Genomic DNA, 14540 nt, shown 5'->3' on the forward strand with positions numbered 1-14540 from the left:
TGAGCAGTTGTACTTATCAAAAGTTTTTAAACATGCAATTTCAAAACTTGTATAAAAACCAAAGCTCTAATACCATTAAAACTTGTCACACCTTATCCTTGGTAAGGCATGACATGTTCCCGTAGCATACCTAATGAATTACCAAACTCCACCTACCGATAACCCATTAGTTATGCTACAACGGATTTTAAAACAAATCATAGCTTTTTATCTTATCAATTCTTTTGCGAAAAACTGCATGGGAATAGTTAAAATTCAATGTAAACATTCATTGGAAATCATGATAGACTAAATATTGTAAAGGTTACATTTCCATAAGTCTCAAAATAAAATATAAATAGTTACAAACTTAAAATACATTAGTAATGCAGTGCTTTTTAATACAAATTGCTCAATGTCCGTACATCCATACATATAGGTACAAAATACCTCCAAAGGAATCACAAGGGTATACCTAACATAAATACCCACAATCAATACCAAAATGCTGCTTCCAAGTCTCTGACTCGGCAGCCTTCTCCTTTCCCTTACCTGCGACAGCATAAAGAAGCTATCGCTGAGTATATCACTCAGTGGTGCACAACTAATAACTTTAAAACTTAAGGTAAAACACAATTTGTCAAAGCATAATAAATCACATTTTTCTTAAGCATGAAAACTTCACAACAGTTCTAAGTCCATAAGAGCCATTTATTGGAATAACATTTCAAAAGAGAAATCACACTTCATAAATCACAATTCACAAAGCATTAGTGTTGCCAACATCAACAAAGTTCAGGCCATGACACAAAATTTCATGATCAATGCCGTGTTATACACCACGACAAAGCAATCTCAACCTCACTAACCGTTATTAATGAGGGAAGGGCTAGCTAGCTAAAGAGTACTCATGTAGTCTTACCCCACTAACCGTTATTAATAGGAGACATAATCAATAACAATTATCAACTCCAAGTAGCTGTTACTACTAGGGAGTTCTGAAAGGGACTGTCATGCTAACTGTGGTTTCAAAACAGTTTCCAAAAATTTCCCACTCAACAATCACATTTATAAACCAATAAACACATTTAAATTCATCATAATATCCAAATAAAGGTGGCAACACTCAAATTTCTCAAATGCAAAAGAAAAACTATATTTCAGTCAAAGTAAACTTGTTCAAAGCAAACTCATTCAAATAAACACATTCCAAACAATTTACAAGTTTAAAAACGAAGAAAAGGTTAGTTGTGCACGAACCTTCAATAATTCTCCTTCCTTGTTACCTACTTCTCCTTGTCTGTTCCAACTTCTTTTTCTATTGAAAATACACAAATAGAATACCTCAATACTAATCTCAATTGCTGCCAAGAATGAAGGAGCGGAAGCATGAAAAATATAAGTTTAGATTATTGAAATTCAAAATTTTTCATCTAGAGTCACATGCATCATGCAAGATTTATTTTTATCTATTTGATTTCAATGATAAATAGCATATTAAAACTCTTTTGATATATTTTTGGATCTACATTTGCCATTTAAGATTTTAGAATTAACAGATTAATTTATTAGAACCCTAGATTAGATCAAGAACAAGTGCACTAACCTGTTTGATGCATTGCAGTGTGTTTGGCACCTTTGGGATGCGCCTAGGACATCAAATGTTGCCCCTCTAGCTTGTCCACACCAAGATCACCAATGGCAGCCCCTTGAATAGCTTCTAAAGGCTTTCCAATCAATTAGAAAATCAAGTTTTGCCTTTTGAAAGATTGCAGATGTATACAGGACATTAGAAACGATTTCTAGTATTTTTAATTCAAGAGATTGTTGGCTAATCTCTTTGAATTGATGAGAGATGAAGAAGAAGAGAGGGGAGATGTTCTTTGGGTGGCGGCACCAAAGAAGAACAGCAGCCACACGTTTTACTCTTTCATAACAACACTTATATAGCTAGGTCATCACTTAAAACCCTTGCCACATGTCGCCTTCTGATTGGCTCTAGGTTTAATTGACCCAATCACATTGTGCCAACTGTCAAACCTATATTTAATCTTGACTTTGATCTTCTTACATGATTAAAAGACATATGGCAAGCTTATGTGTAGTGCCATCTGTCACCATCTCATGGTGCCACATGTCACCCTGTGAAATGACCAAAATACCCCTATGTCTTAATTTTGAGTTCTCAATCCAAAATAATTATTTCTCTTCTTCTAATCAATTTATATCAAATATAAATTAATTAATTAATCTCTATTAATTAATTTATCATTAATTAAATTCATATTTAAACACTTTAAATATAAATTTAACTTATATTGTACATCCAATAACCTAGATTTGGTTTCAAGTCATGCTAGGGACTTTGCAATCTAATTACAAACCAAACCTATTTAATTAATCAATTAAACTCTTTAATTAATTAATTAAATCATATTTAATTTGGTGATTACTTGTGTATGTGTGTGACTTACAAGGCTCATCACTAATTGGCAATGAGACATGATATCAACTCTTACTATCATCAGAACTCTTTCTTATCATAAATGATTTCTCTAAATCATTTTATGCACCTCATAGACCATGGTTAACACCTAGCATAGCATGCCATGGCCACCCAATTAGTAATAAGGTTTACCTTAAATGAACCTATAATCATATGTTACCATGCATTAGAATCTCTCTGTTACAAAATCCCAATTCGAGCTGGAGTCATGGTTTATGTCAAACCCCATTTGCTATGAATATTATGTTCTCTTTTAATTCTAGTTCTTGATTAAAAAGATTTTCTCATCAGAAACTCTTTTCTGATTAAATCTATCTGTCTTGGCCAGGAACTTGAAACATCAACAACAATTAAATAAACATAGGATTTTATCCCTATTTACTTTGAGGAACTGATTCCATCTTGATCAACACTTACCTCCATATATAACTAGTAGGAGCCAACACATGCCCATATACTCATACACAGTACAAATATGAAAGTACTATCAAACTCAAATCACCTATATACAAGATAACTGTGCTATCTCAGGTCTAAAGATTATATGCACTGATATGATTTATGACAATACATTGACAAGAGTAAACTCCATGTGCTTGTCATAAATGTCACTGGTTTGGCCTACTTATCATGCATAAGTTCCTATCTTGTTTGTTATATGGCATGAGACTCACCATTCCATCTTATTTACATCTCATGTAAATAACTTGGGAACAAACATGATTACAATCTTTCTAGATAAGTCATGTCCTTATTGTGAAATATCCTCGATTGTGAACCAATTTATGATACTTTATGCTAGAAATAATGTCACTCATATTCTTAACAACTTGAGAATAAAATTTCGAACAAAATATCAATGGACCTTTTCTATTACACATAAATATACTATGTAAACGGAAAAGTGAAAATACCTTTTATTAATAAAACATGTACAAGATACATACTAAATGATATGCTCTAGGGCACACTGCTAACAATCTCCCACTAGCACTAGAGCCATTCATTATAATACCTTAGACCCATCTTCTTAAGATGTCGGTCTAACTGAGCTTGTGACAAAGGCCTAGTGAATGGATCAGCTGGATTTTTCAGCTGATGCTATTTTCTGCATGGCTATATCGCCTTGCCCAACTATCTCTCTGATAATGTCGTAGTGCCTTTCTATGTGTTTGGATTTCTAGTGAGACCGGGGTTCCCTTATATCCAAACAACTTCTTTTGCAATATCTGATGCAGCAATATACTCGGCCTCTGTAGTGGAATCTGCAGTCGTACTCTGTTTGGAATTCTTCCAACTAACTGCACTTCCATTACAAATGAACACAAACCTAGAGGTAGACTTTCTATCATCGATATCTAATTGGAAATTAGAATCAGTATAACCATCCAATTGCAAGTCACCATCTCCATATATCAAGAATAAATCCTTAGTTCTTCTCAAGTACTTAAGGATATTCTTGACAGCTATCCAGTGTTCCAAACCTAGATTGGATTGGTACCTGTTAGTCAAACTAACAGCATATGCGATATCCGGCCTAGTACATAACATTGCATACATCAAACTTCCAATAGCTGAAGCATATGGAATCCTAGCCATTTTATCTCTTTTTTCAGGTGTCTTTGAAGACATCTCTTTAGAAAAGTGGATACCATGTCTCATTGGTAACAATCCTCTCTTGGAATCGAGCATGTTAAACCTCTTTAACACCTTTTCAAAGTATAGACTTTGGGATAAATCAATTATTATTTTCGCTCTATCTCTATAGATGTGAATCCCAATAATATAGGTTGCCTCCCTTAAGTCTTTCATAGAGAATGTATTTGACAACCATACCTTTACAGTTGTCAACATACCTGTGTCATTACCCATCAACAGAATATCATCCACATATAAGACAAGAAAAGTGATAGCACTGTCATTAATCTTCTTATATACACATGGCTCATCCTCATTTTTTATAAAACCAAATGACTTAATGGCTTCATCAAAACGGATGTTCCAACTCCTCGAAGCTTGTTTTAACCCATAAATGAATCACTTTAGCTTGCGCACTTTGGAACCATCTTGGGATTCAAAACCCCTAGGTTGTTCCATGAAAATGTTTTCTTCAATGTATCCATTGAGAAAAACTGTTTTGACATCCATCTATCAAATCTCATAATCATAGTATGCAGCTATTGATAATAGAATTCTAATTGATTTAAGCACGGCAACAGGCGAGAAAAGTCTCCTCATAGTCGATTCCTTGCCTTTGGCAAAACCCTTTCGCTACTAACCTTTCTTTATAGGTCTCTACCTTTCCATCAGAACCTATTTTCTTCTTGAAAACCTATTTGTTCCCTATAGGTACAATACCTTTAGGTGGGTCAACAAGATCCCTAACTTGATTCTTATACATGGAATCAATCTCGGATTTCATAGCATCAATCCATTTTGAAGAGTATATATCTAATATAGCTTCTTCATAAGTAAGTGGATCATCTCCATGATCAACTTCTTCATGAGTAGACAAATCTTGTTCTTCTTCATGAAGGAAACCATATCTCACTGGTGGGTGAGAGACCCTGGTTGTTCTATGAGGAACAGCTATAGATGTTTCATCAATAGATGTAGGTTGACTAGATGGATCTATATCCATCTGATCTGTTGGTTGGTCAGAATTCTCTAATTCTAACTCTATTTGCCTTCCTTTGCCTCCTTCTTGAACAAACTGTTATTCAATAAATGTGGCATCTCTACTTATCACAACCTTTTGTGATGTAGGTAAATAAAATAATATCCAAAACTATCTTTTAGATATCCAACAAATCGACCCTTTTCTGATCTGGTTTCCAATTCATCAGTGTTCAGTTTTTTTATATAAGCTGGACAACCCCAAATCTTAACATGCTTAAGACTTGGTTTTCTTCCATGCCATATCTCATAAGGTGTGGAAGATACTGATTTTGATGGAATCCTATTCAGAATATGCAAAGCTGATTTTAATGCAAATCCCCAAAAGAAGATTGGCATATCAGTATAGCTCATCATACTACATACCATATCCAATAGGGTACGATTTCTCCTTTCAGATACACCATTCAACTGTGGTGTTCCTGGAGGAGTCAGCTGGGAAACAATGCCGTGCTCTCTCAAGTATTCATCAAATCAGTACTCAAGTATTCACCTTCACGATCTGATCAAAGAGCTTTAATACTCTTTCCTGTTTGATTTTCTACTTCAGATTTAAATTCTTTGAACTTTTCAAAGGATTCATGTTTGTATTTCATCAAATACAAATACCCAAACCTTGATTTATCATCAGTAAAGGTAATAAAGTAATGAAAACCACCTCTAGCCATTTCTTTAAATGGACCACATACATCACTATGTATTAGCTCCAAAATATTTTCAGCTCTTAGCCCTTGTCCTACAAAGGGTGATCTAGTCATTTTGCACTGAAGGCAAGATTCACAAGTTGGAGTAGGCTCAGAGCCCAATGAGGATAGAATCCTTATTTTCCCCAGCTTTGCAATCCTATCTTCTGCAACATGACCTAACCTTTAGTGCCAAATATATTTTGAACTTGAGTTGATTTTCATCATGGCATTGCATTCTTTTAGATTGCTTGCATTAGATTTGTATTTAACATTATTATCTAGATAATAAAGTCCATCATGCATATAACCTGAACCAACATATTTATTTCCAAAATAAATATTGTAAACATCATTTATGAGCTAAAGTTCATAACCATCTCTAGTCAAACTAGATATAGAAATGATGTTCTTAAAGGGCATTAGGTACATGCATAACCTTATTTAAATACAAAACATGTCCACACATGTATAAAGATTTAGATCCTATGGCTAAGGCTTCAACAGTTGAGTCATTGCCAATATGGAATCTAACATCTCGTTACTGCAAGCTTCTATTATTGGCTATTCTCAGGGCAATTCCTATTCCTGTGCCCTTCATTATGGCAGTGGAAACACTTTCCTTTTGCCTTTGTCAGCTTTGGTCTTGCCTATCTATATAGCTATCTACTTGGAAGGACCAAGAATCTGAGGTTTCTTTTCTTATTGCCCTTCTTCTTGTTAGACTTTCTAGCAAAAGAAGATGCAGTCAAAGCTACTTCTTTTCCTTTATTGCCTGGCATATTCTTTTGGGCAATAACCAGCATGTTGAGTAAATCAGCCAAGGTGCATTCCTGTTTAGTTGTATGGAAATTTGTCACAAAATTCCCAAATGACTCAGGAAGGGACTGAAGGATCAAATCCATCTGCAGTTGGAAATCCATGTTAAAATCAAGATGTTCCAGCTGCTTAATCAGCCGAATCATCTTGTGGACATGATCCCCAATATTCTGTCCCTCAGACATCCTCATGCGGAATAGCTGCCTAGATATCTCATACCTAGCATTCCTGCTGTGCTCACCATACAACTCTTGTAGGTGAAGGAGGATCTCACTTGCGCTCTGCATGTTCTCATGCTGCTTCTGTAACTCATTACTCATAGAAGCAAGCATGTAACACTTGGCTCTCATATCATGCTCCTTCCACTTGTCCAAAGTTTCATGTTCCTCTTGAGTGGCCTCTGGAGGTAAGGGACTAGGAACATTTGAGTGTAAAACATATCCTATATGTTCAAGGTTTAGGACAAGTTTCAAATTTCTTAGCCAATCAGACAGATTAGGTCCTGTCAACCTATTGTGATCAAGTATGCTTGTAAGGATATTGGATGGTGGTGGTTGTTCCATGCTCATTAGTATCAGAAAATTAACTGCAAAAAATAACCAGATTAATTAGTAAATGTATCATGTATTTAACCAAAATGATTATGGTCTTTTAATCAGATTGGTCCTCCCACTAACTTAGCAAATCCTACACTTCCAAAGTAGAAAACGAAAATCCTAATTGGATGGATTTCTAGTGGGTGATTGAATTCTTATAATTCTATTGATCATCCTCAGGCACATCTATTATTGGAATTACAATAAACTATAAGTGAGTAACTCCTTGCCCATCACATCTCATGTGAGGTTCAATCCTTTACCTAGCCCCTAATGCTCAAAATCTCAGGCACATCCATTATTGACTTATCTTGCATTAGTTAAGTTAATCCCATTGAGCCAGTAAACATGCAAATAATTTTAATGTCCTCAGGCACATCCATTATTGGCCACCAAACCATTTACATATTTACAACATCTCACGCTTAACAATTATTCTTAATAAAATCTCTTAAATTAATTGCATCTTATGCAAATATTTAAAATTTTTTAAAATAATTGCCTCAATGGAGGGCCCATGTTATAATTACTTTAATTATACCATTTCCAACTTAATCATTTGTTTGGAAGATTTTGTGGTCATCCTAATTACTATTAAGGTCTCACTTTGCACATTATCCATTTAGCATGCATATATCATATACTTGCATCCATTCCCATACATCTCATGCATTCATGGATAAACAATAAATATGGTATGATCATGGACTTTCTAAGGGATTCAATTCTGAGCCACCAAGAATTGAATCAGGGCATTCCTAGGTGCATTTCATTCATTCATTTTATAAGAGTTGCTAAAGGAGTACATAATCAACACTTGATCTTGAATTCCTCCCACTGGTCCCACCAATGCTCTTGACCTCCTTGATCTTCTTGCAATCCAATTACATAGTAATCCTTGGCATACCAAGGCGAATTTACAAGAACTAAATAAATGAAATTACAACCCAAAATTATTACAACCTTAATAATACATGCCCAAAAATAAATTAAAATAAATTAATTAATTTACAACCCAAAGAAACATCAAAGAAATAAATCCAATCACATTGATCTTTTATAGTCCATGATCATCTATCATGCATATCACTATTTAACAATTAAATAAAACATACATACTTAAATTAAATTGAATATCTCATATTCAACTTAAAAATCCAGATTTAAATATGATTCAAACAAATTTAAAAATTCAGATTTGAATCACATTCAAACAAATTCAAAAATTCAGATTTGAATCACATTCAAACAACTTTAAAAAATTCAGATTTGAATCACATTCAAACAACTTTTAAAATTCAGATTTGAATCACATTCAAAGAACTTTAAAAATTCAGATTTGAATCTCATTCAAACAACTTTTAAAATTCAGATTTGAATCACATTCAAACAACTTTAAAAATTCAGATTTGAATCACATTCAAATAACTTTTAAAATTCAGATTTGAATCACATTCAAACAACTTTTAAAATTCAGATCTGAATCAAAATTTAATTGTGTGATTAAAACACCTAATTAAACATTTTAATTAGTCATAGGATGAACCTTAGATCATGTAACAATTGCAGATTCCAAGGCCAAACCATGCGCACCACTTTGGAGACTATTGATGCGCACTATTGATGGTGATCAAAACCATGCCACCACCTTTGCTTTTGCAACCAGCAATGAATAATCATCTCATGATCAAATCACATAATTAAATCATATATTAAACAATCTAAATGACAAACATAGTGGCTCTGATACCAATTGAAGGAGCGGAAGCATGAAAAACATAAGTTTAGATCATTGAAATTCAAAATTTTTCATCTAGGGTCACATGCATCATGCAAGATTTATTTTTATCTATTTGATTTCAATGATAAACATCATATTAAAACTCTTTTAATATATTTTTGGATCTACATTTGTCATTTAAGATTTTAGAATTAACAGATTAATTCATTAGAACCCTAGATTAGATCAAGAACTAGTGCACTAACCTGTTTGATGCACTGCAGTGTGTTTGGCACCTTTGGGATGCGCCTAGGACACCAAATGTTGTCCCTCTAGCTTGTCCACACCAAGATCAGCAATGGCAGCCCCTTGAACAGCTTCTAAAGCTTTTCTAATCAATTAGAAAATCAAGTTTTGCCTTTTGAAAGATTGCAAATGTATACAAGATACTAGAAACGATTTCTAGTATTTTAATTCAAGAGATTATTGGCTAATCTCTTTGAATTGATGAGAGATGAAGAAGAAGAGAGGGGAGATGTTCTTTGGGTGGTGGCACCAAAGAAGAACAGCAGCCACACGTTTTACTCTTTCATAACAACACTTATATAGCTAGGTCATCACTTAAAACCCTTGCCACATGTCACCTTCTGATTGGCTCTAGGTTTAATTGACCCAATCACATTGTGCCAACTGTCAAACCTATATTTAATCTTGACTTTGATCATCTTACATGATTAAAAGACATATGGCAAGCTTATGTGTAGTGCCACGTGTCACCATCTCATGGCGCCACATGTCACCCTGTGAAATGACCAAAATACCCCTATGTCTTAATTTTGAGTTCTCAACCCAAAATAATTATTTCTCTTCTTCTAATCAATTTATATCAAATATAAATTAATTAATTAATCTCTATTAATTAATTTATCATTAATTAAATTCAAATTTAAGCACTTTAAATATAAATTTAACTTATACTATACATCCAATAACCTAGATTTGGTTTCAAGCCATGCTAGAGACTTTGCAATCTAATTGCAAACCAAACCTATTTAATTAATCAATTAAACTCTTTAATTAATTAATTAAATCATATTTAATTTGGTGATTACTTATGTATGTGTGTGACTTACAAGGCTCATCACTAATTGGCAATGAGACATGATATCAACTTTTACTATCATCAGAACTCTTTTTACCGTAAATGATTTCTCTAAATCATTTTATGCACCTCATAGACCATGGTTAACACCAAGCATAGTATGCCATGGCTACCCAATTAGTAATAAAGTTTACCTTAAATGAACCTATAATCATATGTTACCATGCTCTAGAATCTCTCTGTTACAAAATCCCAATTCGAGCTGGAGTCATAGTTTAGGTCAAACCCCATTTGCTATGAATATTATGTTCTCTTTTAATTCCAGTTCTTGATTAAAAAGATTTTCTCATCAGAAACTCTTTTTTTATTAAATCTATTTGTCCTGGCCAGGAACTTGAAACATCAAGAATAATTAAATGAATATAGGATTTTATCCCTATTTACTTAGAGGAATAGATTCCATCTTGATCAACACTTACCTCCATATATAAATAGTAGGAGCCAACACATGCCCATATTCCCACACACAGTACAAGTATGAAAGCAGTATCAAACTCAAACCACCTATATATAAGATAACTGTGCTATCTCAGGTCTAAAGATTATATGCACTGATATGATTTATGACAATACATTGACAAGAGTAAACTCCATGTCCTTGTCATAAATGTCACTGGTTCGGCCTACTTATCATGCATAACTGCCTATCATATTTGTTATATGGTATGAGACTCACCATTCCATCTTATTTACATCTCATGTAAATAACTTGGGAACAAACATGATTACAATCTTTCTGGATAAGTCATGTCCTTATTGTAAAGTATCCTCGATTGTGAACCAATTTATGATACTTTGTACTAGAAATACTGTCACTCATATTCTTAACAACTTAAGAATAGAATTTCTAACAAAATATCAATGGACCTTTTCTATTGCACATAAATATATTACGTAAACGGAAAAGTGAAAATGCATTTTATTAATAAAACATGTACAAGATACATACTAAATGATATGCTCTAGGGCACACTACTAACAAAGAACTCATTACATGAGTGTTTAATGTATCCCAAGTTAGCTTTGCAAATTTTAGAAAGTTTTGGTTTTGGATAGCTTGGTGACCCAATCTTTGAACCCAATTTTTACCTAGTTTCGATCATAATTTGGTGAGGTGTTCTTCATGAAAATTGTTCATCTGGGTCTTAACTTTATTTTTCTTTTTGAATCGCCTAATTCGGAGCTGTTTAGCTCAAGTTATGGCCAAAACACGGTTATTGTTTACGTTACTATTCACCCAGCAATTTCAGTTCTAGCAGATTTAACGATCTAATTTCGTTCAGCAATTCTATCAAGTTAAGTCCATAATTTGGTCTAATGTTCTTCATGAAAAATGTTCTACTATGTCTTAGGTTTCCATCGGTTTAAGAATCACCTAAATAAAAGTTTTTTAGAGAGAGTTATGGCCATGCAGAGTTTACTGTTCACCTGCCTAATTCTGCAGGTTCCAAAATTTTGTCTCCAAGTTCAAGCCAAGTTTCTGGGCAGTTTCTGGGTTGGGTCTCTTCATAAAAATTTTGGCCCTATGTCTTAAGTTCATTTTCAATTGGTTTCACACCAATTGGAGTTGTGTAGCTCAATTTATGGGCTGTCAAACACACTAAACTCAGTGTGCAAATTCTGCCCTAGGTTCAAATTTTTATTTCTTCATTTATTCCCACTAACTAACCTTAATTCACATTTAATTCACCCAAAATGACTATAATTTAGCATTGACACATCAATGACACTTCCTAGCACAAACCCCACAATTTTCAAATACCAAAGTTTGTAATTTTCCCTAATCCTACCGTTTCATTACTTTCATTCATCAACCCAATGTCAATTCAAACTAAATAAACCTCAAATGATCATAATTTAACACTACACACACCAATTTCACTCTCTAGCACCAAAGCTCCAATTTTCCCATGAACCCTAATCTCCCCTAATTAAATTTATACACATCTCATGCAATTTCTTTGCCCCAATCATGTATACTACTTTAACTAACTTAATCTCATCATCAATTTCATTCAAAGATATCAAACCCTAACTTTTCTCTAATTTGGCCAAAACCCTATTTTAGATTCCATACATATTTTCTTTCATTTTCTTATGAAATTTCATCATAATCTAACTTAATTTAAGGTTTATATAACTAAATGAGCATTAAAGAACTTACCTCTTGATGACTTCCTTCCAACTCCCCAAATCTTCAATTTTCTTCTAATCTCTTGTTTCCCCTTGCTTTTAATCTCTAAATCAAAGATTAATTTGATGTTTTCTACCAATTAGATGGAAAACTTGTAATACTCCTATTTGCATAGCCTAGTATGTTTTACTATTCCGATGACCGGTGTCGGTTTGGATAATTTAGGGGATTAGAACCACACTTAAGACAACTAGAAAAGCCTGAATACAAATAATTAGTAATTGTCAATTGGTTAAGTATAAACAAGAAAAACTGAACATAAGAAGTTAAATGAGCCGAGAATCACAGCGATGGGTTACCTTCTCGGGAAGGACTGTGAAGTCAATTTAAACTCAAATTTCGAACCGTAAAATGTGACGCTACGGTCCTTAGGACTATTGCGAACACAGTGGAAAAGAGAAAATCACAAAAAAGAATTGCTAAACCGGTCAAATAATTAGGTCAGGGATCCGAAAGAAATATTGAATTATTTGCAAACCGGTTCGAACCGGCAAGGGGCAATTTGGTCAATTGACCCCTAGAGCTGACTCCCGACCTAACTGTCAAATAAAATCAGAGAAAAGAAAATTTCAGAATTGAAAATTAAATTAAAGAACTAATGGAAAAATAAATAGAAAAAAAAAAGAAAAAGGAAAAGTAAAAAGTGATGACATCATGCATGACATCATGCATGATGCAATAAACATTATAATTAAAAATTTAATTTTTGGATAATTATTAGTCTTCTATAAGGATTAAAATACATAAAAGAAAAAAAAAAGTCCATCTTCCCTAACTTGCCGTCTCCCACTTTTCTCTCATCTTCTCCCTCACCAAACCACCATTAAAGCTCATCTTTGAGCTTGAAAATCTCAAAACCTCACCATAGAAAATTGTTTTGCCAAGGTTAAAATTTATTTGGGCAACTAGAAAAGAAGGTCCAAGAAGAAAGAAAGAAGAAAGGAAGAGATTTGAAGGGAAAGAAAATTCTGCATTCAAGGTTAGTAGTTAAACTTGAAATTTATAGTTTAATTATTGTATTTATAGCTTAATGAACTTAGAAATTAACATTAAATAAAATGAAAACAAGTGTTGGAGGACTAGGTATAAATTTCGGGCAGCTAGGGTTTAGTTGGATAATGTATGAATTTGATTGAATTAATAGTGTAGGTATGCTTGTATGAGTGGTGAAGTGGTGTTGTTGGTATGCTTGGAATTAGTTAAATGAAACAAATATGTGAATTAGGGTTTGGACCTAGGGTTTTGGAAGCCAAAAATTGGAGAATTAGTCAAATGGTGTGTTTGACCTAGTTTGAGCTGAAAAATGCTCATTTGTGACCAATTGAGGTATGTTGGAAGTGTTAGAATTAGGTTCAAATTCAGATTGATTAGGGACATGCTACAGACAGCATGACCAAGGTCCCTTTTAGGGACCAAAACTGAAAATTTACAAGCCCAATTGGTGTGAGGCCAATTAGGAATGAAACTAGACACAAAATGACACATTTTTCATTTAGGAATCATTCCTAGAAAGTGACCATAACATAATGGACAAATTGGCCAAATCCAGATTAGGCAATCTGACCTGTACAAAAATGACTAAATGAATAGTATTTATTCATTTGGCCATAACTTGGGCTACTCATGTCTAAATGACCTGAAATTTTACCAGTAGAAAGCTGAGATATAGACCTAAAACTTTTATGAGGAACACAAACCCAAATTATGTCCTTAACCAAGTCATTTAGTCACCCAAAGTTGGTGACTTAAAACTGCCAGAACCAGTTTTGGTGCCCAGAAATCTGGGTTAGACCAATCCGGTAGCCATGATTCAAATGGCTATAACTTGAGCTACAAAACTCCAATTAGAGTGATTCAAAAAGGAGAATAAATTTAAGACAATAAGGAACAATTTCTATGAAGAAAACTTAGCCAAATTCTAACAGCAACATAACCAATGGAACAGTGCAACTTAGGACACCAAAACTGAAAATTTGAAATTTTGCCTAAAAGACTTAAGTTTTGAGAAAACAACCAAAACCAACAAATTAGGTAACCAAAATGTGGTGTGTGGGTGAAATTGGAATTCTCATACCTATTAAGCTTTAGAAAGTCAACAAATTGACTTAAATAGTATAGTGAATAGTAACCCTGAAACACAAATTTTAAAGAACATCAATTTTAGCATATTAAAGCTAGGTAAAAGTAAATTTGAATTTATTTTTG

Source organism: Hevea brasiliensis, chromosome 9, assembly GCF_030052815.1.
Source record: "Hevea brasiliensis isolate MT/VB/25A 57/8 chromosome 9, ASM3005281v1, whole genome shotgun sequence".
In the NCBI taxonomy this organism is placed as follows: domain Eukaryota; kingdom Viridiplantae; phylum Streptophyta; class Magnoliopsida; order Malpighiales; family Euphorbiaceae; genus Hevea; species Hevea brasiliensis.